Source organism: Giraffa tippelskirchi, chromosome X (assembly GCF_054371585.1).
Source record: "Giraffa tippelskirchi isolate mGirTip1 chromosome X, T2T-mGirTip1v1.2.pri, whole genome shotgun sequence".
In the NCBI taxonomy this organism is placed as follows: Eukaryota; Metazoa; Chordata; class Mammalia; order Artiodactyla; family Giraffidae; genus Giraffa; species Giraffa tippelskirchi.
Genome location: NC_137289.1, coordinates 98,076,114 through 98,103,754, shown reverse-complemented (window position 1 = coordinate 98,103,754; position 27,641 = coordinate 98,076,114). Strand labels below are relative to the sequence as shown.

General features: G+C 39.9%; 1 pseudogene; it reads right to left on the bottom strand.

Annotated features, from left to right (window-relative positions):
• Positions 1 to 1,717: 1,717 nt before the first annotated feature.
• On the bottom strand, positions 1,718 to 27,641 carry LOC145535710 (BTB/POZ domain-containing protein 7 pseudogene; annotated as a pseudogene).

The following is a 27,641-nucleotide window of genomic DNA, read 5'->3' as shown; positions in this document are numbered from 1 at the left end:
CGACTACTTCCACAGGGTGGGGAAGTGGGCTTGCCTTATAATTTGGGAGAGGCTTCTTCAAAACACCCTGGGTGTGTTCATGTTGGACCAATCACCAAAATCAACAAGGGAAAAAGAAGAGAAAATAAAACCCTTCTGTATGAACATGCCACGAATGAGAAAACAAGAGAAAAAAAAAAAGCTTTGCTTACATGTAAGAGAGCACAGTATACAGTTTGACACTATAGCCTATGGAATATTGACTGCAGGCTTCCCTTACAGTTCCATCTTGCACTCAACACTGCCATATCGTTTTAGAGGAAATTTGTCTAAATTCTAGGAGGATTCTCTTTTCCTTCACTTACCCTTTAAAAATCATACAGTTTCTTTATAACTCAGTGGATGAAAAGTTCAGTCAAGTTCTAAGAATCAAACATCAATCAAAAGGGGTTTCAGCAAAGCCCCTTATTTTCTACTCAGATGAATATTAAAGAATCCGAATTTACATGGACACATAATTTGCAGATAGTTCTCAGCCCCCTAAGGAAGATATTTGTCTCTTTCGCTGTTGAACTTAAAAAGTTCAGAGAATATTGAGACCTGCCCCCAGCTTTAGAATGAGAGGACAAAAAGGAAAAATAAAAAGGGTTGTATCTCTCACTTGATATGATATATATCCAATAAGTAAATTACAGCTCTTTCCTCACATTTGGAGCTCTGATTAAAAGGCTTCCTCTAATCTCTGAGACTTAGATGAATTATCTCCTCCCAAAACTGCTTTTACTAGCTCTACCACAGTCTTTCAGTGCCCTTTTGCCACAGCAATAAATTTACAGAAGAACACATTGTTACATAGCAGATGAGCAAGAAAGACTCCCAATGATTTCTGCTGGTTTAGCTGACATTTCCTGGATTAAAGGTCTGTTGTTGTTCGGTGATTAAGTGGTGTCTGGCTCTTTGTGACCCTATGGACTGCAGCACCAGGTTTCTTCTGGTCTCCACTATCTGATTAAAGGTTAGTGTTTGATTTCCACCTTTGTATTTCTTCTTGCACCTTGCTTTAACTGATGCTCACATGACATATATTATTTAGCTTTCCAAACTGCTTTAGCTTCTTTTGTCAATTTTGTAAGGTGTAAATGAACAGGTGAAATAAAATATATTAATACATTTTAAAATATCTAAAGGGTTAACTCTTTGAGTGATGCTAATGGCAGAATGCTCCATCCCCATCTGCGTTCTTCAATGCATGCGGAACCCAAAAGAACTCTGAAAGGGTAAATGAGCCTCAAGCATGCATTTTATACATTTTAGAAGGGAACATCGAGGTTCAAAGGGAAGGAGATACATCTAAGGAGGCTTTACCCTTAAAGGATGGTGATTCAGGACAGATATGTGGTGGCTTCACAAGATCCTGGTGGTGGGTGAAAAGTTGCTGTGACCAAATTGAACATAATTCAAGAACATTTGCCTCTATGGATGGCACACTATTCAGGCCTGGAGGGAAGTTCAGGGCGTGAGAAAGGTGATTTCCCAGCAGAATCTGAGCTGGGCTTTCAGGTGGCTAGGGGACAGATGCACATCAGATTCATTCTGTGAGACAAAGAAGTTAAAACCTCTGGCACTACTGGCAGCACGGTAGCCAGCTCTGAGGATGGTGATATTATCAAGCCTCACAGATCCCCAAGTGTCAGTGTTCAGTCTCACACTACCAATGCCTGGCTGAATTAGCAGCATCTCATCTATTTACACCTCTCTAGTTCACAGTATGAGCAGTGCCACCCAATAAGTTTGGTTCTCTGTCTGCTAGTCTCTTCATTAACTGATGCTCACCCCATTTAATCCAGTATTTAGGGATATTTTGTTCACTTGCCTGTAGGTAGTCAAATTGGATAGCAGTGAGCAGATAGTCTTGGCTGAGTTCATAAAAAACATCCAAAGTCATGACCTGGGAAAATTCCTCACTGAGAAAACGTAAAGCTTGTTGGTGCACCCATTAAGAGCCATATGGATGAGAGCTCCACTTGAGGATGGCAATTAAGGCACCTAATAAGATGATTTCAGCGATGATATCCTCACAGCCTTGTGCAAGCATGTTAAATTCCAAGAACAGTGCTATATGGTAAAGTTCCATGGCTTCTTCTACCCTGGTCATGTTTGGCTTCTCTGTGACAAGAGCCTGAACTTCACTGAGACTCCCCACAGAGACGCTACAGTGCAAAACAGAGAGGTCCACAATGTCATATTTGCATATTGTGTCGGTATAACTCTTGTGGGAGTCCTCAAAGTTCAGTCCGATTTCTTCACCAGTCCGTATTCTCCTTTGTAATAAATTTCGAAAAAATGGAGACTGTGCTGAAATAATAGCCTTGTGAGCTTTGAGCTCTTATCTAAACAGTTCTAATTTCAACCAAAATCAGAATTCAATCTTTTTTAATGCTTAATCTTTCAGTGTAGTACTAAGATAAATGTGAAGTCTGAGTAAGATTGCTCTCAGAAATAATGTAAAATTTAGGCCAGAGAACCTAGAGTTTACTCAGTGTAGATATTTCTTGAGAATGAAATCTCAAGATACCAGATTTCTTCTTGAAGCCATGGACAATCGGGCCATTAGACAAGTTCCACTTTTTGTGCCCATTATATTGAGGTTAACGAATACCAGTTAGATCCTAGAATGGAAGGAGAAGATCCATGTTTCTTCAAGATGCTGTTGGTCTCATTCTTATATTTTTGTTTTAGTTTTGTGATTAATAATTTCAGTTCAAAGTCACCTGTGACTCCTAAGAGGAAAAGACAGCTGCATGAAAGGCAAAAATTATTCCTGAAAAACTGGTTTGAATTTTCCATGTACCATGCATACCTTCTCTCACATGCCCCTTTAGCTTTTCCTAGGCACATCCCTGGACCTAAACTTTCCTGAAATTTTGGTAACCAGGTAGATTTCAAATTAATTATTTTTGAGTTTTCTGTTGAACCCTCTATGAAAACTTAACTAACTCTTATTTCTGTTGTTGTTTAGCTGCTAAGTTGTATCCTACTCTTTGAGACCCCATGGACTGTAGCCCACTAGGCTCCACTGTCCATGAGATTTCCTAGGCAAGAATACTGGAGTGGGTTGCCATTTCCTTCTCCAGGCAATCATCTCGACCCAGGGATGGAACCTGTGTCTCCTGCATTGGCCGGCAGATTCTTTATACTTCCTTAAAAAAATGTTCTTTATTGGGTTTTCTTTGGATTTGTTGTTCAAGCCCTAGTAGCAGTGGACAGTACTTGTCCATTTGAATTTAGGTGATAATGGAGGAGAAACAGCATATCAGCAGGAGGGTGCAAAGATGACCTCTGTGTGTCGGTCTCTAGAGGTGACAGATGAACACTTCTCAGCAACTACTCAGCAAAATATGTATTTTCATGTTTAAATCCACCTTTTAGGGGAAAATGTGTTTTGTGAAGCACTTGTAAGATACTTTTTTGCAATTTTAAGACATTTATGTTTTTTATCTTAGGACTGAACTCAAAGGGAAATGTTTATTTGAATTTGTAAAAAAAATATTCGATTGAACTTCAACTTAGTGTTGAAAGTTACTATTAAAGCAGCAGTGATGGGTGCTATTCCCTGTTCTGCAATCGTTTACTCTGTCTACTAAGGAGTTTACTTTCAAACCTCATTACAGATAACCTTACTCAAAGAATTACCATCACACTCTAAAGGTATTGTACTATTTTCCAGTAATGCTGTTGTATGAACAATATTTTTATGAAATGTTGTCTTTTTGTCCTACAGATTGCGATAGCTGTTATGTCAGTCCTGGTTGTTCATTGGAAGGACTGATGTTGAAGCTGAAACTGCAATACTTTGGCCACCTCATGCGAAGAGTTGACTCATTGGAAAAGACCCTGATGCTGGGAAGGATTGGAGGCAGGAGGAGAAGGGGACAGCAGAGGATGAGATGATTGGATGGCATCACCAACTCGATGGACATGGGTTTGGGTAAACTCCGGGAGTTGGTGATGGACAGGGAGGCCTGGCGTGCTGCGATTCATGGGGTCGCAAAGAGTCGGACACGACTGAGTGACTGAACTGAACTGAATTGTTGTATTGGCAAGTCTTTTGATTTTTTTCCTCTAGAAAACTTTCAGATCATGAGTCAGTCTTCCATATTCTGAATATTTTAATACTGTGGCCGTTTCCATAGAAAGATTACTTGCAGGTGTGTGTCTTGAAAATAACCTCTTGTGTTTGGTTTACATGGGTTCTAACAGCTGAGATGAGCTCTGGAAGCTTCATCACGTACTTGCATGTGAATGTGTATCTGGGTTCCATGGGCAGGTAGGATGGAACCCTGCTCTTAGGTGGGGTGGCTGAAAGATAAAGATTCCTGAACTCTACTTGCTGTTTATGTACCACATCTTTACTTCAGAGAGGTAGTATTATCTATAACACTGCATTTTTTGTGGTTGTGTTGTTACTGGTACAAAGTCAAGTGTCTGCAATGCTAAAGGCTCAGAAAGTTTTCTTAAACTGATTTCATGTCCTGTGCAAGTATTTTCTACAACTTGCATAACAAGTACTCTATAAAACTTGTGTACACTTTAATTGTACATATTGTTTTTTAAAGAAATACACAAACACACACACACACACACACACACACACACACACACACACACACACACACACACACATATATAGTATTTTTTTTTCTCCAGGATCGCTTTAGGAAATTCCAAACTTGAATTCATCTGTGTGAAGCATTGTAAAATGATACGTTTCTCTTTTGAGTATCATTACAGTTGTACAAAGGTTTTCACTGGTTCTATTTTTCTACTGTTATTGACAAGCATGCAACACTGACTTTATCCTACATAAAACTGGTGTTTCAAATAAATGGCATTGATAGAAACAAAACAAAACAACACGTATGATCTGAGTTTGCAGATATAACAGCTACAATGAAGGGCAAGTTCTGCTCTCGGCCACCTTGGTGTCCCCACCTCTTCCAGAAGATCCTATTATCAGAGAAGTGGCCAGAATCAAAATATATCCCCTTCCTGGCATAGTATATACCTAGCATGGTGCTGAAGAAATAGTGGACCTCTTTTTTCTTCCCATTTATGTTTTAGACAGTGATCTTGGTAACCCAGAGAAGGGACTCTGACCCATGGCACAGGGGTAGTGTACCATGAATTAGAATCCTGAATAAGCCACCTCACCCCTCTTCTATGAATCTCTGGTGCCTCATGCATGACGTAGAAGGAACAAGACCTGCAAGGCCTGTACTTGCCCAGCCTCAAGACTGAAGAAAGAACCTGGAGTCAGTGATAGAGACATCAGTGATTTAATGGGTGGGGGGGCTGATCTTACATGTCTGAAGCAAGGTCTTGGAGCAACACCCCACAATGTGTGGTGAAAGGCAGCAGTCTTTGAGATGTGGTAGCTGTCTTTGCTCCCAGGGGTAGGGGGAGGTTACAAGTTATGGGGGAATTGAGGTCAGGTCAGCTCATCAGTCACCAGGGAAACCAGGAGAGGAGCACACCCTTCACTACACTTTTGCTAAGCTAACAAGTGGAGATGTTCTGATCTAATGTTCTGTTCTAACATTAGAACAGCCATTAGCTGGGGCTGGGGACAAGTGCGTAAGCATTTACTGATTAGGTTCTATGATTAAAAGGGAAGGTCAGTCATGTGAGTATGGTGTAAGTAAAGCAGAAACTGGTTGAGCAAGGCATGTACAGAAAGTAAGGGAATAGCTATATTGTGTGGCCTGATCAAACACCTTGTTTATAGGATTGTTGTGAGGACTGGACTGAACAAGGTAGCAGGTACGAAAATGTGGCTCAATTTTTGTGAGTTAATTTCCTTCAGTGCCTAGTGAATCCTTACCCTTGACTGTGTTTTTGATCCTAGGAACTCTGCTTTTCCTTCTCACTAGATTTGTTGATTAGTGACCCAATAGCCTATCCTACCAATGCCCTATGGTATGAAAAATTGATTTTTTCAAAAAGAAGCAATATCTCCAGCCCTAGGGGGTAGGAGTGGGGCAAGGGGGACTCAGAATTTCTCTAGTCCCGTCATGGCTATTCTCATTCCCCTTTGTCAGATGATGGTTTTCCCAGCCTCCTCTACACTTAAGGATGGCCATGTGGCCCAGTTCTTCCCAATGATGTAGACAGGAATGTGTTGGGGACTTTTATAGAAAAAGATGGTAATTGGGATGTGATAGAGATGACTGGAGCAGTTGCAACCGTCCTGTGACAAGCATATGGTCATAGAGTCAACCTGTTGAAAAATGGCTGAGCAGGAGGATGGAAGCTGTGGTGTCCTTATGACATCTTTGAACAGTTGAACCAATGCAAGTGTACTTCCGGATTTTTTATAAGGAGAGGGAAAAAGAGTAAGGCCTTGTTTAGACCATTGTCTCTAAACTTTAGCCACATAGTAAACTCATTTGAAAGTAACTTTTAACAATACTAATGCCCTTGCTTCATATCCAGAAATTCTGATTAATTAGTCTATATTATGGCTGTGGACATTTTTAAAAAATCTTTGTTATACTGTCAGATACATGACAAAATGTACCATTGTAAAGAACCCATGTAGATCTCACATAGCTCCAACAGTTAAGAAATCTTTTTTAATTTTATTTAATCTACATTCCCACCTACTTCTCTTCACCTGCAGATTACTTTGAAATTAACCTAAATATCATATCACTTAATAAATGATTATTTCAGTATGTATTTCTAAAAGACATAGTTAAAAAATATAAGCACAGTAGCATTATAACATATAAAGTTGTAATTCCTAAGTATCTTCAAATACTCATTCCTAGTTTAAATGTTCCAGTTGTGTCATAAATATTTATTTTTTTAAACTTGATTTCCAAATCAAGATCCAGTTTACGCCCATGCATTATAATTTGTCAACATGATTATTTTTTTAATATAAATTTATTTATTTTAATTGGAGGCTAATTACTTTACAATATTGTATTGGTTTTGCCATACATTGACATGAATCTGCCATGGGTGTACATGTGTTCCCCATCCTGAACCCTCCTCCCACCTCCCTCCCCATCCCATCCCTCTGGGTCATCCCAGTGCACCAGCCCCAAGTACCCTGTATCATACATCGAACCTGGACTGGTGATTCATTTCACATATGATAATATACATGTTTCAATGTCATTCTCCCAAACCATCCCACCCTCACCCTCTCCCACAGAGTCCAAAAGACTGTTCTATACATCTGTGTCTCTTTTGCTGTCTTGCATACAGGGTTATCGTTACCATCTTTTTAACTGCATATATATGTGTTAGTGTACTGTATTGGTGTTTTTCTTTCTGGCTTACTTCGCTCTGTATAATAGGCTCCAGTTTCATCCACCTCATTAGAATTGATTCAAATATAGTCTTTTTAGTGGCTGAGGACATGGAACAACAGACTGGTTCCAAATAGGAAAAGGAGTACGTCAAGGCTGTATATTGTCACCCTGCTTATTTAACTTATATGCAGAGTATATCATGAGAAACGCTGGGCTAGAAGAAACACAAGCTGGAATCAAGATTGCCGGGAGAAATATCAATAACCTCAGATATGCGGATGACACCACCCTTATGGCAGAAAGTGAAGAAGAACTAAAGAGCCTCTTGATGAAGGTGAAAGAGGAGAGTGAAAAAGTTGGCTTGAAGCTCAACGTTCAGAAAACTAAGATCATGGCATCTGGTCCCATCACTTCATGGGAAATAGATGGGGAAACAGTGGAAACAGTGTCAGACTTTATTTTTTGGGGCTCCAGAATCACTGCTGATGGTGACTGCAGCCATGAAATTAAAAGACGCTTGCTCCTTGGAAGGAAGGTTATGGCCAAACTAGATAGCATATTTAAAAGCAGAGACATTACTTTGCCAACAAAAGTCCGTCTAGTCAAGGCTATGGTTTTTCCAGTGGTCATGTATGGTTGTGAGAGTTGGACGGTGAAGAAAGCTGAGCACCAAAGAATTGATGCTTTTGAACTGTGGTGTTGGAGAAGACTCTTGAGAGTCCCTTGGACTGCAAGGAGATCCAATCAATCCATCCTAAAAGAGATCAATTCTGGGTGTTCATTGGAAGGTCTGATGTTGAAGCTGAAACTCCAATAGTTTGGCCACCTCATGCGAAGGGTTGACTCATTGGAAAAGACCCTAATGCTGGGCAGGATTGGGGGCGGGAGGAGAAGGGGACGACAGAGGATGAGATGGTTGGATGGCATCACCGACTCGATGGACATGGGTTTGGGTGGACTCCGGAAGTTGGTGATGGACAGAGAGGCCTGGCGTGCTGCAATTCATGGGGTCGCAAAGAGTTGGACACGACTGAGCGACTGAACTGAACTGAACTGAATATTCCATTGCAACATGATTTTTAAGTGTCTTTCAACCTATAGGTTGTCCCTTCTTTTTTTTTCTTATAATTTATACACTGAAAATTTTGGGTCCTTTTTTCTCTAGAGTTTCACACAATCTGGATTTTGCTGACATCCTTCCTTTGTCATTGTTTAACAAGTCTCTCTGTGTCCTGACTTCCCTGTAAATTGGTTGTTAGAGATAGAAGCTTCATTGGAGTCAAGTTTGTTTTTCTTCTTCCCCCTTTTTTAAAGCAAGAATACTTCACAGGGCTCTGTGAAGGACAGGGAGGCTGGTACACTACAGTTCATGAGGTTGCAAAGAGTCAGACACAACTGGGTGACTGAACAACAACAATTTCACAGGTAGTGCTATGTACTTCTATCTGGATATACATAATATCTGGTCATCTCTTGTTTTATGATGGAAGCAGACACTGATGATTAGTGCCTAGATCCAGTATTTCATTGAAGTTTATAGTATGAAGATATTCTATTTATCTTTGTTCATTTATTAACTAGAATACCTCTCTAAAGAGAATATATTCCTCATTAATTATTTGATTAAACAGTATATATATAGACAGAAGGATAATTATTTGATTCTTTCCTTCTATTTAAGAGTTTTCAAATTATGAATTTATTTCTTAGCACTTTTAAAGGTGACCACAGAGTAAATTTTTGAATCACCATGAATATAATATCAAAGCACACTTAATGTGTTCAAATCTATTTACTTATCATTCTTATAGATGCTCATCTGTACCATTTTAAGGCATTTAGGCTCTTCACACTAGCTCTTGAATCCTTTTTACATGACCTTGGTAGGCCTTCCTCTTTTCTGGTACATCAAGTTGCTCAAGGCTCACCTTATACTTTTCTTGAAATCAGTTAATTTATCATGCAATCTAGATTTATTTTTTAGTGGAAAATTCTTCTTGCTTTGTAAGGTGGCAGAGCTATTCTTTTTAAAGCAAAATATAGCATGAGTTTATACTGATACTACCCATTCAAATTCAGGGCTCCAGGGTATTTGCTTTATGACTTTGATCTTTCATAAGTATATCCTTTCTATGAAGCCACAAGTCTTGACTCCCAATGAAACCAAATAATTAAAAATTACTCATTAATGTTTTCCCACAATTCACAACCAACAGTGTCCAAAAACTCATGCCAACACTACCAAAAAAATACTGATTCTGAAAACAATTTAGTTTTCATGTGATTGTTTTGGTCCTCACGTTGTATCCTCTAGGAATGTGCAGAACAAATGACTATATTTTAAAATCATTAAACATAGTTTCTCTATGGTAATGATACCAATTGGATGCACAATGAAGTATAGTTGGTTCATTGTGACCATTAGACCATTCTCTAAGTCTGAGTCTCTATTGCTGCACTACAAATAAGTTCATCAGTACCATTTTTCTAGATTCCATATATATGCTTTGTTGTTGTTTTAGTCACTAAGTTATGTCTGACTCTTTTGTGACCCCATGGACTGCACCCTGCCAGGCTCCTCTATCCATGAGATTTCCCAGGCAAGAATACTGAAATGGGTTTCCATTTCCTTCTCCAGGGGTATCCCCACCCAAGGGATCCAATCTGAGTCTCTTGCATTGGCACATGGATTCTTTACCACCGAGCCACATGGGAAGCCCTATATATACGTATTAACATAAGATATTTGTTTTTCACTTTCTGACTTACTTCACTCTATATAATGGGCTCTGTGTTCATCCACCTCATTTCGACTAATTCAATTTTTTTTTTCCTTTTTGGGGCTGAGTAACATTCCATTGTGGGCTTCCCAGGTGGCTTAGTGGTAAAAAATCCACCTGCCAATGCAGGAGATGCAGGAGACACAGGTTGGATCCCTGGAGTGGGAAGATCCCCTGGAGGAGAAAACGGCAACCCACTCCAGTATTCTTGTCTGGAAAATCCCATGGACAGAGGAGCCTGGTAAGCTACAGTCCATAGAGTTGCAAAGAGCAACACAACTGAGCAACTGAGCAGGCACACAATATTCCATTGTATGTATGGACCACAAATTCTTTATCCATTCATGTATTAATGGACATCTAGGTTGCTTCAGTGTCCTGGCAATTATAAATAGTGCTCCTATGAACATTGGGGTACATGTGTGTCTTTTGAATTGTGATTTTCTCAGGGGATATGTCCAATAGTGGGATCACTGGGTCATTTGGTATTTTTATTCTGAGTTTTGAAAGGAATCTTCATACTGTTCTTCAAAGTGGTTCTATCAATTTGCATTCCCACCACCAGTGCAAGAGGGTTCCCTTTTCTCCACATCCTCTCCAGCATTGTTTATAGATTTTTTTGATGATAGCCATTCTGACCTTTGTGAGGTGATACCTCATTGTAGTTTTGATTTGCATTTCTCCAATAATGAGGGATGTTGAGCATCTTTTCATGTGTTTGTTGGTCATCTCTATGTCTTCGTTGGAGAAATGTCTGTTTAGGTCTTCCGTCCATTTTTTGATTGGCTTGTTTTTCTGATATTGAGCTACACGAACTGCTTGTATATTCTGGAGATTAATCCTTTGTCAGTTGCTTCATTTGCAATTATTTTCTCCCATTTTGAGGATCATCTTCTCATCTTGTTTATTGTTTCCTTTGCTGTGCAAAAGCTTTTAAGATTAATTAGGTCTCATATCTTTATTTTTGTTTTTATTTCCATTACTCTAGGAGATGGGGCAAAGAAGTTCTTGCTGCATTTTATGTCAAAGAGTGTTCTGCCTATGTTTTCCTCTAAGAGTTTTATAGTGTCTGGACTTACATTTATGTCTTTAATCCATTTTGAGTTTATTTTTGTGTATAGTGTTAGCAAGTGTTCTAATTTCATTCTTTTACACTTAGCTGTCCAATTTTTCCAGCACTACTTATTGAAGAGACTGTCTTTTCTCCATTGTAAGTTCTTGCCTTCTTTGTCAAAGATAATGTGCCCATAGGTGCATGGGTTTATCTCTGGCCTTTCTAGCTTGTTCCATTGATCTATATTTCTGTTTTTGTGCCAGTATCATACTGCCTTGACGACTATAGCTTTGTAGTATAGTCTGAAGTCAGGAAGGTTGATTCCCAGCTCTGTTTTTCTTTCCCAAGATTTCTTTGGCTACAGGGTCTTTTATGTTTCCATATAAATTCTAAAATGTTTTGTTCTAGTTTTGTGAAAAATGCCATTGTTAATTTGATAGGGATTACATTGAAGCCATTGGTAACTTGATAGGGATTACATTGAATCTGTAGATTTCTTTGGTTTATATAGTCATTTTCACAATATTGATGCTTCCAATCCAAGATCATGGCCCATCTCTCCATCTGTTTGTATTGTATTTGATTTCTTTCATCAGTGTCTTACAGTTTTCTGCATACAGGCCTTTTGTCTCTTTAGGTAGGTTTATTTTTAGGTATTTTGTTCTTTTTGTTGCAATAGTGAGTGAAATTGTTTCCTTAATTTCTTTCTGATTTTTCATTGTTAGTGTATAGGAATGTAAGGCATTTCCGTGTATTAATTTTGTAACCTACAACATTACTAAATGCATTGATTAGCTCTAATAATTTTCTGGTGGCATCTTTAGGGTTTTCTATGTATAGTATTGTGTCACCTGTTAATAATGAGAATTTACTTCTTTTCCAATCTGGATTCCTTCTAATTTCTTCTTCTTTTCTGATTGTCATGGCTAGAACTTCCAAAACTATATTGACTAATAGTGGTGAGAGTGGGTACACTTGTCTTGTTTCTTATCTTAGAAGAAATGCTTTCAGTTTTTCACCATTGAGAATAATGTTTGCTGTGGGTTTGTCATATATGTCCTCTATTATGTTGAGGTAGGTTCATTCTATGCCCAATTTCTGGAGAATTTTTATTATGATGGGTGTTGAATTTTGTTGAAAGCTTTTTCTGCATCTATTGAGATGATCATATGCTTTTTATCTTTCAGTTTCTTAATAGGGTGTATCACATTTTTTGATTAGCATATATTGAAGAATCCTTGGAAACCTAGTATCAACCCCACTTGATCATGGTGTATGATCCTTTTAATGTGTTGTTTGATTCTCTTTGCTAGGATTTTATTAAGGATATTTGCATCGTGTTAATCAGTGGTTGATCTGTAAGTTTCTTTTTTGTGACATTTTTGTCTTGTTTTGGTATCAGGGTGATAGTGGCCTTGTAGAATGAGTTTGGAAGTGTTCCTTCCTCTGCAATTTCTTTGGGAGACTTTCAGCAGGATAGGTGTTAGCTTTTCACTAAACATTTGATAGAATTCACCTATGAATGGAGAAGGCAATGGCACCCCACTCCAGTACTCTTGCCTGGAAAATCCCATAGATGGAGGAGCCTGGTAGGCTGCAGTCCATGGGGTCGCTAGGAGTCGGACACAACTGAGTGACTTCACTTTCACTTTTCACTTTCATGCATTGGAGAAGGAAATGGCAACCCACTCCAGTATTCTTGCCTGGAGAATTCCAGGGACAGGGGAGCCTGGTGGGCTGCCATCTATGGGGTCGCCCAGAGTCGGACACGACTGAAGTGACTTAGCAGCAGCAGCAGCAGCAGCAGCAGCACCTGTGAAACATCTGGCCCTGGGCTTTTGTTCATTGGGAGAGTATTTATCATAGTTTCCATTTCCATGCTTGTGATTGATCTGTTCGTATTTTCTATTTCTTCCTGGTTCAGTCTTAGAAGGTTGTACTTTTCTATGAATTTGTCCATTTCTTAAACTCCAAATGGATTAAAGATCTAAATGTAAGACCAGAAACTATAAAACTCTTAGAGGAAAACATAGGCCGAACATTCTCTGACATAAATCACAGCAAGATCCTCTATGACTCACCTCCCAGAATAATGGAAATAAAAATGAAAATAAACAAATGGGACCTAATTAAACTTAAAAGCTTTTTTACAACAAAGGAAACTATAAGCAAGGTGAAAATGCAGCCTTCACAATGGGAGAAAATAACAGCAAATGAAACAAATGACAAAGAATTAATCTCCAAAATACACAAACAGCTCATGAAGCTCAATACCAGAAAAACAACCAAATCAAAAAGTGGACCAAGAACTAAACAGACATTATCCAAAGAAGACATGCAGATGGCTAATAAACACATGAAAAAATGCTCAACATCACTCATTATTAGAGAAATGCAAATCAAAACCACAATAAGGGATCATCTCACACTGGTCAGAATGGCTGCCATCAAAAAGTCTACAAACAATAAATGCTAGAGAGGGTGTAGAGAAAAGGGAACCCTCTTACACTGTTGGTGGGAATGCACACTGGTACAGCCACTATGGAGAGCAGTGTGGAAATACCTTTAAAAATTGGCAATAGAACTGCCATATGACCCAGCAATCCCACTGCTGGGCATACCAATGTTACCAGAATTGAAAGAGATACATGTACCCCAATGTTCATCGTGGCACTGTTTACAATAGCCAGGACATGGAAGCAACCTTGATGTCCATTGGCAGATGAATGGATAAGGAAGGTGTGGTACATATACCCAATGGAATATTACTCAGGTATAAAAAAGAATGCATTTGAGTCCGTTCTAATGAGGTGGATGAAACTGGAGCCTATTATACAGAGTGAAGTAAGTCAGAAAGAGAAACACCAATACAGTATATTAATGCATACATATGGAATTTAGAAAGATGGTAATGACTATCCTATATGCAAGGCAGCAAAAGAGACACAGAAGTAAAGAACAGACTCTTGGACTATGGGTGAGAAGGTGAGGGTGGAATGATTTGAGAGAATAGCATCAAAACATGTATATTACCATATGTGAAATAGATGACCAGCACAAGTTCGATGCATGAAGCAGGGCACTCAAAGCTGGTGCTCTGGGACAACCCAGAGGGATGGAGTGGGGAGGGAGGTGGGAGGGGGTTTCAGGATGGGGGGACACATATGCACCCATGGCTGATTCATGTCAATGTATGATAAAAAAAACCACCACAATATTGTATAGTAATTATCCTCCAATTAAAATTAATTAATTAATTAAAAAAAGAATTCACCCATTTCTTCCAGGTTGTTCATTTTTTATTGGTGTATAGTTGCTTGTAGTAGTCTCTTATGATCATCTGCATTTCTGCATTGTCTGTTGTAACTTCTCCTTTTTCATTTCTAATTTTATTGTTTTGCGTTTTCTCCATGTTTTTTCCTAATAAGCCTGGCTAATGGTTTGTCAATTTTGTTTATCCACTCAAAGAACCAGCTTTTAGTTTTATTGATCTTTGCTATTGTTTTCTGCATTGTTTTTACATTTATTTCTGCTCTTCTTCTGCTAACTTTGGGAAGTTTTGTTCTTCTTTTTTAACTTGCTTTTGATGTAAGGTTAGGATTTTTTTTTTTGAGGTTTTTCTTGTTTCTTGAGGTAGGCTTTTTTTTTTTTTCCCAATAGTCTTCCCTCCTAGCAGTTCTTCTGCTGCATCCCATAGGTTTTGGATTTGGGTGTTTTTGTTGTCACCTGTTTCTAGGTATTTTTTAAATTTCCTCTTTGAGTTGTTCAGTGACCTCTTGGGTACTTAGAAGTGTATTGTTTAGCCTCCATGTGCTTGTGTTTTTACAGTTTTTTCCCTGTAACTGATATGTAATTTCATAGTGTTGTGGTCTGAAAAGATGCTTGATATAATTTCAATTTTCTTAAGCTTATAGAGACTTGATTTATTATCCAGGATGTTATCTGTCTTGGCAAATGTTCTATGTGCACTCGAGGAAAAAAGTATATTCTGGTTTTGGATAGAATACTCTGTAGATATCACCTAGGTTCATCTGGGATAATGTGTCATTTAAAAATTGCATTTCCTTATGAATTTTCTGTCTGGATGATCTCTCCATTGGTGTGAGTTCTGTGTTAAAGTCCCCCTCTTTTATAGCTGTTAGCATTTGCCTTATGTATTGAGGTGCTCCTATGTTGGGTGCACACATATTTTTAATTGATATAACTTATTGGATTAATCCCTTGATCATTATGTAGTGTCCTTCCTTGTCTCTTGTAATAGTCTTTATTTTAAAGTATATTTTATCTGATATGAATATTGCTACTTAGCTTTCTTTTGATTTCAATTTGCATGGAATATCTTTTTCCAGCCTCTCACTTTCAATCTGTAAGAGTCCCTAGGTCTGAAGTAGGACTCTTCTAGACAGCATATATATGGATCCTGTTTTTGTATCCATTCAGCCAGTCTTTGTTCAGAGCATTTAACCCATTTATATTTAAATCATTGATATGTATAATAATGTTATATTATACACATCATAGTATACATATCAGATCAAATTGCCAACATCCACTGGATCATAGGAAAAAACAATAGAATTCCAGAAAAGCATCTATTTCTGCTTCATTGACTACGCTAAAGCCTTTGGCTGTGTGGATCACAACAAACTATGGAAAATTCTTTTTTTTTAGGATTTAAAAATTAACTAATTTTAATTGGAGGCTAATTACTTTACAATATTGTAGTGGTTTTTGCCATACATTGACATGAATAAGCCATGGGTGTACATGTGTTCCCCATCCTGAACCCCCTCCCACCTCCCTCCCCATCCTATCCCTCAGGGTCATCCAAGTGCACCAGCTCTGAGCACCCTGTCTCATTCATCAAACCTGGAATGGCGATCTAGTCCACATATGATAATATACATGTTTCAATGCTATTCTTTCAAATCATCCCACCCTCGCCTTCCCCCACAGAGTCCAAAAGTCTGTTCTTTACATCTGTCTCTTTTGCTGTCTTGCATATAGGGTCATTGTTACTATCTTTCTAAATTCCATATATATGCATTAATATACTGTATTGGTGTTTTTCATTCTGCCTTCACTCTGTATAATAGGCTCCAGTTTCATCCACCTCATTAGAACTGATTCAAATACATTCTTTTTAATGGCTGAGTAATATTCCATTGTGAATATGTACCACACCTTTCTTATCCATTCGTCTGCTGATGGACATCTAGGTTGCTTCCATGTCCTGGCTATTGTAAACAGTGCCACGATGAACATTGGGGTACACGTGTCTCTTTCAATTCTGGTTTCCTCGGTGTGTGTGCCCAGCAGTGGGATTGGTGGGTCATATGGCAGTTCTATTTCCAGTTTTTTAAGGAATCGCCACACTGTTTTCCATAGTGGCTCTACCAGTGTGCATTCCCACCAACAGTGTAAGAAGGTTCCCTTCTCTCCACACCCTCTTTAGCATTTATTGTTTGTAGACTTTTGGATAGCAGCCATTCTGACGGGCATGAGATGGTACCTCATTGTGGTTTTGATTTGCATTTCTCTGATATGAGTGATGTTGAGCATCTTTTTATGTGTTTATTAGCCATTTGTATGTCTTCTTTGGAGAAATGTCTGTTTAGCTCTTTGGCCCATTTCTTGATTGGGTCGTTTATTTGTCTGGAATTGAGCTGCAGGAACTGCTTGTATATTTTTTGAGATTAATTCTTTGTCAGTTGCTTCATTTGCTATTATTTTCTCCCATTCTGAAGGCTGTCTTTTCACCTTGCCTATAGTTTCCTTCATTGTGCAAATGCTTTTAAGTTTAATTAGGTCCCATTTGTTTATTTTTGCTTTATTTCTGTTACTCTGGGAGGTGGGTCATAGAGGATCCTGTTGTGATTTATGTCAGAGAGTGTTTTGCCTATGTTTTCCTCTAGGAGTTTTATAGTTTCTGGTCTTACATTTAGATCTTTAATCCATTTTGAGTTTATTTTTGTGTATGGCATTAGAAATTGTTCTAGTTTCATTCCTTTACAAGTGGTTGACCAGTTTTCCCAGCACCACTTCTTAAAGAGATTGTCTTTTCTCCATTGTATATTCTTGCCTCCATTGTCAAAGATGATGTGTCCATAGGTGCATGGATTTTTCTTTGGGCTTTCTATTTTGTTCTACTGATCTACATTTCTGTCTTTGTGCCAGTACCATATTGTCCGGATGACTGTAGCTTTGTAGTATAGTCTGAACTCAGGCAGGTTGATTCCTCCAGTTCTATTCTGCCTCTGGCGGGGGATGCGCCGGTCCGCAGCCGGCTAGCTCTCCTCTGGTATTCGCTCAGTCCTTTGTTCTGTGAGCAGGCCAGGTTGTGCCTTAGAGCTTTTTGTGGGAAAGTTCTCTCTCTCTCTCTTTTCTCTCTCTCTCTCTCTGGCTATCCCACAGTTTGGGTTTCTATCTCACATTAGCCCTGTCAGATTTTCCTCAGGGCATTCAGGCCAGGTCCTTATCCTAAGCAATGCACCTGCGCCTCCCTGTTCAGCCCCCACTTGCTGGTGGTCTACGTGAGTGTCTGGGCTACTTCTCCACTGGGAGTTGCGGTTAGGTGCGTAATCTGAGGGTTTTTTGTTTTTTCCTCTCGGTTATGTTGCCCTCTGAGATTCCAAAATTCCCCACAGTGAGAGGGTTTTCTGGTGTTTGGAAACTTCAACTCCTTTGCGACTTCCTCCCTGGGACAGGTCTCCGTCCCTCACTCTTTTGTCTCTCTTTTTATCTTTTATATGTTGTCCTACCTCCTTTTGAAGAGACTGGGTTGCCTTTCTGGGTGCCTGGTGTCCTCTGCCAGCATTCAGAAGTTGTTTTGTGGGATTTGCTCAGCGTTCAAATGATCTTTCCATGAATTTGTGGGGGAGAAAGTGGTCTCCCCTTCCTATTCCTCCACCATCTTAGGACCACCCCTGGAAAATTCTTAAAGAGATGGCAATACCAGACCACCTTACCTGCGTCCTGAGAAACCTGTATGCAGGTCAAGAAGCAACAGTTAGAACTGGACATGAAACAACAGACTGGTTCCAAATTGTGAAAGGAGTACATCAGGCTGTATACTGTCACCCTGCTTATTTAACTTATATGCAGAGTACATCATGTGAAATGCCAGGCTGGATGAAGCACAAACTGGAATCAAGATTGCCTGGAGAAATACCAATCACCTCAGATATGCAGATGACACCACCCTATGGCAGAAAGCAAAGAACTAAAGAGCCTCTTGATGGAAGTGAAAGAGGAGAGTGAAAAATTTGGCTTAAAACTCAACATTCAGAAAATGAAGATCATGGCATCTGGTCCCATCACTTCATGGCAAATAGATGGGGAAACAATAGAAACAGAGACAGACTTTATTTTCTTGGTTTCCAAAATCACTGCAGATGGTGACCACAGCCATGAAATAAAAAGGTGCTTGCTTTATGGAAGAAAAGCTATGACCAAACTAGACAGCATATTAAAAAGCAGAGACATAACTTTGCTGACAAAGGTCCATAAAGTCAATACTATGGTTTTTCCAGTAGTCATGTATGGATGTGAGAGTTGTACCATAAAGAAGGCTGAGGTCCAGAGTTGATGCTTTTGAACTGTGGTGTTGGAGAAGACTCTTGAGAGTCCCTTGGACTGCAAGGAGATCAAACCATTCAATCCTGAATGAAATCAACTCCGAATAATCATTGGAAGGACTGATTATGTAGCTGAAGCTCCAATACTTTGGCCACCTGACACAAAGAGCTGACTCATTTGAAAAGACCCTGAAGCTGGGAAAGACTGAGGGAAGAAGGAGAAGGGGGCGACAGAGGATGAAATAGTTGGATGGCATCACTGACTCAATGGACATGAATTTGATCAAACTCCAGGAGATGATGAAGGACAGGGAAGCCTGGTGTGCTGCAGTCCATGGGGTCACAAAGTCAGACATGACTGAGTGACTGAACAATGGCAACAACAAATAATCATATTACCATTTACTTTATTTAATTGTGTGGGGGTTTTTTTGTAGGTCTTTTCCATCCTTTGTGTTTTCTGCCTGAAGAAATTCCTTTAACATTTGCTATAAGGCTGTTTTGTTGGTCTTGAATTCTCTTAACTTTTGCTTGTATGTAAAGCTGTTAGTTTCTTTGTTGAATCTGAATGAGATCCTTGCTGGGTAACATAATCTTTCTTGGCTGTAGGTGTTTTCCTTTCATTACTTTAAATACATCTTCCTACTCCTTTCTCACCTGCGAAATTTCTGCTGAAAAATCAGCTGTTAATCTTATGAGGACTCCCTTCTATGTTATTTGTTGCTTTTCCCTTACTACTTTTGATTTTTTTTTTTTTGTTTTTTTTTTTTGGTTTGATTAATATTTGTCTTGGCATGTTCCTTGAGGTTTTTTTATATGGGACTCTGTGCTTCCTGGACCTGGGGGCTATTTCCTTTCCCTTGTTAGGGAAGTTTTCGACTCTAATCTCCTCAAATATATTTTCATGCCCTTTCTTTTTCTCTTCTTCCTCTGAGACCCCTATAATTCAAATGTTGGTGTGGAATGTTGTACCTGAGGTCTCTGAGACTGTCCTGATTTAATTGTTTTTTTCTTTATTCTGCTCTGCTTCAGTTATTTCCACCATTCTATCTTCCAGCTCACTTATCTGTTCTGCCTCAATTACTCTGCTATTGTTCCCCTCTAGTGTCTTTTTTATTCAGCTACTGTGTTATTCATTGCTGATTATCTGTTCTTTAGTTACTCTAGGTCCTTTTGAAACATTGCTTGTATCTTTTTGATCCATGCCTCCATTCTATTTCTGAGATTTAAGATTATCTTTAGTATCATTATTCTCAATTCTTTTTCAGTAAGATAGCCTATTTCCTCTTCATTTGTTTGGTTTTGTGGATTTTTACCTTACTCCTTCATCTACCACATATTTTTCTGTCTTCACATTTTGTTTAACTCACTATGTTTACAGTCACCTTTCTGCAGGCTACAGGGTCATAGTTTCTCTTACATTTGGTGTCTGCTCTCAGTAGGCGGTATGGAGGAGTGCCTTGTGTAGGCTTCCTGGTAGGAGGGACTAGTGCCTGTGTTCTTGTGGGTGGAACTGGATCTTGTCCCTCTGATGGGCAGTGCCACATTTGGTGTTGGTTTCTGGTTGTCTGTGAGCTTAGTATGACTTTAGGCAGCCTGTGTGCTAATGGTTGGGGTTGTGTTCCTGTTTTGCTAGTTGTTGGGTATAAGGCATGCAGGACTGGAGCTTTCTGGCCATTGGGTGGAGCTAGGTTTTAATGTTAACATGGTGGTTTCTGGGAGAGCTCTCACTTATTAATATTCTCTGGGATCAGGGCTCTGTGGTGGTCTAATGTCCTGGACTCAGATGTCCCACCTCTTAGGCTCAGACCCGATCCCTGGCTGGAGCACCAAGACCCTCCCAAGCCACACGGCACAGAAGAAAAGTTAAAAAAGAGGAAAGAGAAAAGAGAAGAAAATAGAAAAACAAGCAACAAAAAAGTGGACAGACAAAACCCCAAGACAAATGGTAAGAGGAGAACGAAACAGACAAAAACACAAAAAGAAACACATACACTCACAAAAACGTAAGAAGAGAAAAAAGAAGAAATGCAAAGGAAGAGAGCCATTAAACGAATAAACAAAATTATAAATGAAAATCAACATTGAAAACTAAACTAGGAAAAACACAAAACCATGAACAAATCAAATGCAGAAAGCAAACTAAAAACAGGCAAAGAATGTATAAAACATACACACAAAGATGATCAAAAGGAAAAAAAAATGTACAAACAAAAGAGAGGTGCAAACCAAAGGGAAAAATACAAAAAACAAATAAGTAAAGTAAAAATATAAAATATAATTAAACGTAAGGTAGAAACAAAATAAAATGAAGGAAAAAACCAAAAACATGGAAAAAGTGCAATACAAAGTACAGTAGAAATAGGAAAATAGAAAAAATATACTTATAAATAAAGCATAAAAAGAAAAAGTAAATAAGAATAAAAATTTGAAAAATAATAAAAAGAACAGCAGTATAAGAAAACAAAAAATTAAAAGAAAAAGTTATGTATAGGGAGAGAGTAGTAGTAAGAAGAATATATTCCTGTGTCCTTACCCCCACAGTGAGCACCAATCAATCTACCTACACATGAAGCCTTCCAATATTTCTAGGAGGGTCTCTGGACCTGCTTTGGGCACTGTGGGGCCAGCTCAAACTCTGATCTGGTTTTACTCCAGCTTGTACTTGCTTCCAAAGTCCACAATTGCCCCCAAAGTCCACATCCTCAAATACGGGGGAACACTTACTGTTTATTCAGATATTCCACAGATGCAGGGTTTACCAAGCCAATTGCAGGGTTTACCAATCCACTGCTCCTGCAGCTGCACAAGAGAATTCCCTTCCTCTTCTTTGGTCACATAGTCCCTGGAGCTCAGCTTTGGTTTGGACCCAGCTCTAGCCCTGTCTCTGCCCTCTTTCTGTTCCCTGCCCAGACAAGAAGGGGTGTAAGCAGTGGCTGATTAAGGTTCACTTACTCAGGCCATGGAGAAGGAGGGATATGGCAGTCACAATTGGGATGTTTAGGGAGTGCCTGTGGCAGCAGAGGTTGGCAGGAAGTTGCTACAGCCTGAATTAGCCCATGTGTTCTCCTGGGAAGTTGGCCCTGGATCACGGGACCCTTTCCAATGCCAGGTTGAACAGGCTCCCAGGAAGGTGTGGGCAGTAACCTGGGCCTTCTCACAGCTTGCTGGCTGTGGCAGCAGCCATCGCACCCACCCCAGGGATTAGAGATGGCAGCCGCTGCTCATATAGCCCCTGGAGCTCACAAAGGTGGTGCCCTGCCCTTTGTCAGTGACTGGAGTCAGAAACATCTTGGCTAGACCCCCTTCTCCTTGTGCATCCTGCAATAGTGGTCTCTTGCCTCTCTGGCAAGCACAGGCTTCCCTCTGGACTCTTTCAGCCGCATTGCACTAACCTGTCTTTACAGCAGTCAAACTCAGTCCTTTCCCTGGGATCTGACCTCTGAAGCCTGAGCCTCATCATCCAGCCCCCACCTGCCTGTTGGGCACATAGGCAAGCATTTCAGGCTGTGAGGTGCTGGTTGGCACCAATCTCTGTGCAAAATTCTCTCCATTCTGCCCTCTGCACACCTGTTGCTGTGATCTCCTTTGCGGCTCCGAAGCTCCCCTCTGTCCCAACCAGTGAGGAGTTTCCCAGTGTGTGGAAACTTTTCCTCCTTCATAGCTCCCTCCCAGAGGCTCAGGTCCCATTCTGATTCTTTGGCTTCTATTTTTTCTTATTTCTTTTGCCCTACCCTGTTATGTGGAGATTAGCCTGCCTTTTTGAAGTCTGAGGTCTTCTGCCAGTGTGTAGTAGGTGTTCTGTAGGAGTTGTTCCACACACAGATATATTTTTGATATATTGGTGGGGTGGAATGTGATCTCTACATCTTATGCCTCCACCATCTTGAAGGTCCCTCCCATCATGGCTTTTTATACCTTCATAATATTCAATTACTTTGTTTTTCAAGTCCTCTATTCATGGACATTGAATTATTCTAGTTTTTACTGTAACATATATTATTGCAATCAATAACATTTTCATATTTTCCCAGTGTTTTCATGATTTGGAGAATTGGGATTTATGGGTTAACAGAGAATTGGGATTTATGGGGTTAACAGCAACAGCTTTGTTGCTGTTCAGTCACTAAGTCATGTCTGACTCTTTGCGGCCTCATGGACTGTAACATGCCAGGCTCCCCTGTCCTTCACTATCCCCAGGATTTGCTCAAATTCATGTCCATTGAGTCAGTGATGCTTTCTAACCAGCTCATCCTCTGCCACACCCTTCTTCTTTTGCATTCAACCTTTCCCAGCTTCAGGGTCTTTTCCAATGAGTTGGCTCTCAGTATCTACATATGTGCTAGATGTTCCCAAATTCCCCTCCATAAGGATTTTACCATTTTGGAAGAAGTTTGTCTTTTTGAAAAACTTCCCAAGTGATTCTATGGTTCTTCAAGAGTTAAGAACAACTGGTTTAAGTTGTTTTTTATTGTTGTTGTTTGATTTGTTTTGGATTTGTTGCTGTTGTTACTGAAGCTAAATCATAACAATCTAATGCTCAGTTCATAATGGAAATATTCTGACTATATCCAATACTAGTAGAGATCAGGGACTGTACTGCGTTCATGTATACATTCATGGTGGCTAGCATAGGGGCTCCAACAAGCACATGCTTATTAAATACATGTTGAATATTGAATGATGTAATGAAGTGTGGTGACATCATATTTATTTATTTTCTTATCAATATATATTACTGTGCTGCCCTACACCAGATGTTTTATTCTCTGAAGTCATGGGGTGCATATTATTCATACATTATGTAGCAAATGTTTATTTAGAATGTACCACATGACTGGCAGGATTCTGGATAATATAGATAAAATAGAAAAAAATTGGCAAAAATCTGTGCCCCTGTAGAATTTATATTTTAGTGGGGAGATATTAAAGAAAATGGGCTTCCCAGGTGGTGCTAGTGGTAAAAGAACCCACCTGTGAATGCAGGAGTCATAAGAGACGTGGGTTGGATCCCTGGGTTGGGAAGATTCCCTGGAAGAGGGCATGGCAACCGACTCCAGTATTCTTGCCTGGAGAATCCCATGGACAGAGGAGCCTGGCGAGCTACTGTCCATAGGGTCACAAAGAGTTGGAGACAACTGAAATGACTTAGCATGCACGGAGGCACTAAAGAAAATAAGAATTGAATGTGAGCAGAAGAGTACTAAGTGCTAAGAAGATGCTGAAAGCAGTGTAATGAGACTGACAGGGATTTCAGCTGTGTTTAGACCTGTGTGTGCCTTTTAAGCAGAAACCCGAATTAAATGAAAAATGGCTTGTCACAGAGAGCATTTTGAGTATTTACTGAGTAAATGAATGCTTATGATTGTCAACAGAATCTATGTTTCTGGCTGTGTACCAGTGTCCAGATCAAAGCACCCTTCCCTATTCCTGTGTGTTAACGCTTCTCTTTCCATCCTCCAAGGTGGTCCACAAAAAGCCTGCTTAGAAAAAACTGGACCTCATTACACATAATCAATAAGTTAGATCATCTAGATATATATCAAGCATTCAGTTCAGTTCAGTCATTCAGTTGTGTCCGACTCTTTGCAACCCCATGAACCGCAGGATGCCAGGCCTCCCTGTCCATCACCAACTCCTGGAGTTTACCCAAGCTCATGTCCATCGAGTCAGTGATGCCATCCAGCCATCTCATCCTCTGTCGTCCCCTTCTCCTCCTGCCCCCAATCCTTCCCAGCATCAGGGTCTTTTCCAATGAGTCAACTATTCACATGAAGTGGCCAAAGTATTGGACTTTCAGCTTCAACATCACTCCTTCCAATGAATGTTCAGGACTGATCTCCTTTAGGATGGACTCGTTGGAACTCCTTGCAGTCTAAGGGACTCTCAAGAGTCTTCTCCAATACCACAGTTCAAAAGCATCGATTCTTCGGCGCTCAGCTTTCTTCACAGTCCAACTCTCACATCCATACATGACTACTGCAAAAACCATAGCCTTGACTAGATGAACATTTGTTGGCAAAGTAATGTCTCTGCTTTTTAATATACTATCTAGGTTGGTCATAACTTTCCTTCCAAGGAGTAAGCGTCTTTTAATTTCATGGCTGCAATCACCATCTGCAGTAAATTTGGAGCCCCCCAAAATAAAGTCTATCACTGTTTCCACTCTTTGCCCATGTATTTGTCATGAAGTGATGGGGCCAGATGCCATGATCTTAGTTTTCTGAATGTTGAGCTTTAAGCCAACTTTTTCACTCTCCTCTTTCACTTTCGTCAAGAGGCTTTTTAGTTCTTCGTCACTTTCTGCCATAAGGGTGGTGTCATCTGCATATCTGAGTTTATTGATATTTCTCCTGGCAATCTTGATTCCAGCTTGTGCTTCCTACAGCCCAGAATTTCTCATGATGTACTCTGTATATAAGTTAAATAAGCAGGGTGACAGTACACAGCCTTGACGTACTCCTTTTCCTATTTGGAACCAGTCTGTTGTTCCATGTCCAGTTCTAACTGTTGCTTCCTGACCTGCATACAGGTTTCTCAACAGGCAGGTCAGGTGATTTGGTATTCCCATCTCTTTCAGAATTTCCACAGTTTGTTGTGATCCACACAGTCAAAGGCTTTGGTATAGTCAATAAAGCAGAAATAGATGTTTTCCTGGAACTCTCTTGCTCTTTTGATGATCCAACAGATGTGGGCAATTTGAAAAGGCAATTTGAAAAATTAGAAAAGGCAATTCCTCTGCCTTTTCTAAAACCAGCTTGAACATCTGGAAGTTCACAGTTCACGTATTGCTGAAGCCTGGCTTGGAGAATTTTGAGCATTACTTTACTACCATGTGAGATGAGTGCAACTGTGCGTAGTTTGAGCATTCTTTGGCACTGCCTTTATTTGGGATTGGAATGAAAACTCACCTTTTCCAGTCCTGTGGCCACTGCTGAGTTTTCCAAATTTGCTGGCATATTGAGTGCAGCACTTCCACAGCATCATCTTTCAGGATTTGAAATAGCTTAACTGGAATTCCATCACCTCCACTAGCTTTGTTGATAATGATGCTTTCTAAGGCCCACTTGACTTCACATTCCAGGATGTCTGGCTCTAGGTGAGTGATCACACCATCGTGATTCTCTGGGTCATGAAGATCTTTTTTGTACAGTTCTTCTGTGTATTCTTGCCACCTCTTCTTAATATCTTCTGCTTCTGTTAGGTCCATACCATTTCTGTCCTTTATTGAGCCCATCTTTGCATGAAATTTTCCCTTGGTATCTCTCATTTTCTTGAAGAGATCTCTAGTCTTTCCTATTCTATTGTTTTCCTCTATTTCTTTGCATTGATTGCTGAGGAAGGCTTTGTTATCTCTCCTTGTTATTCTTTGGAACTCTGCATTCAAATGGGAATATCTTTCCTTTTCTCCTTTGCTTTTCACTTCCCATCTTTTCACAGCTATTTGTAAGGCCTCCTCAGACAGCCATTTTGCTTTTTTGCATTTCTTTTTCTTGGGGATGGTCTTGATCCCCGTCTCCTGTACAATGTCATGAACCTCTGTCCATAGTTCATCAGGCACTCTGTCTATCAGATCTAATCCCTTAAATCTATTTGTCACTTCCACTGTATAATCATAAGGGATTTGATTTAGGTAATACCTGAATGGTCTAGTGGTTTTCCCCACTTTCTTTAATTTAAGTCTGAATTTGGCAATAAGGAGTTCATGATGTGAGCCACAGTCAGCTCCCAGTCTTGTTTTTGCTGACTATAGAGCTTCTCCATCTTTGGCTGCAAAGAATATAATCAATCTGATTTTGGTGTTGACCATCTGGTGATGTCCATGTGTAGAGTCTTGTGTTGTTGGAAAGGGGTGTTTGCGATGACTAGTGCATTCTCTTGGCAGGACTCTATTAGCCTTTTCCCTGCTTCATTCTGTACTCCAAGGCCAAATTTGCCTGTTACTCCAGGTAGCTCTTGACTTCCTACTTTTGCATTCCAGTCCCCTATAATGAAAAGGACATCTTTTTTGGGGTGTTTGTTCTAAAAGGTCTTGTAGGTCTTCAGAGAACCATTCAAATTCGCCTTCTTCAGCATTACTCTTTGGGGCATAGGCTTGGATTACTGTAATATTGAATGGTTTGCCTTGGCAACGAATAGAGATCATTCTGTTGTTTTTGACATTGCATCCAAGTACTGCATTTTGGACTCTTTTGTTGACCATGATGGCTACTCCATTTCTTCTAAGGGATTCCTGCCCACAGTAGTAGATATAATGGTCACCTGAGTTAAATTCACCCATTCCAGTCCATTTTAGTTCGCTGATTCCTAGTATGTTGATGTTCACTCTTGCAATCTCCTGTTTGACCACTTCAAATTTGCCTTGATTCATGGACCTAACATTTCAGGTTCCTATGCAGTATTTCTCTTCACAGCATTGGACCTTGCTTCCATCACCAGTCACATCCACAACTGGGTATTGTTTTTGCTTTGGCCCCATCCCTTCATTCTTTCTGGAGTTATTTCTCCACTGATCTCCAGTAGCATATTGGGCACCTACTAACCTGGGGATTTCATCTTTCAGTGTCATACCTTTTTGCCTTTTCATACTGTTCATAGGGTTCTCAAGGCAAGAATACTGAAGTGGTTTGCCATTCCCTTCTCCAGCGGACCACATTCTGTCAGATCTCTCCACTATGACCCATCTGTCTTGGGTGGCCCCACATGGCATGTCTTAGTTTCACTGAGTTAGACAAGGCTGTGGTCTGTTTGATCAGATTGGCTAGTTTTCTGTGATTATGTTTTCAGTATGTCTGCCCTCTGATGCCCTCTCGCAACACCTACCATCTTACTTTGGTTTCTCTTACCTTGGACGTGCGGTATGTCTTCACAGCTGTTCCAGCAACGTGCAGCTGCTGCTCCTTACCTTGGTCGAGGGGTGTCTCCTCAT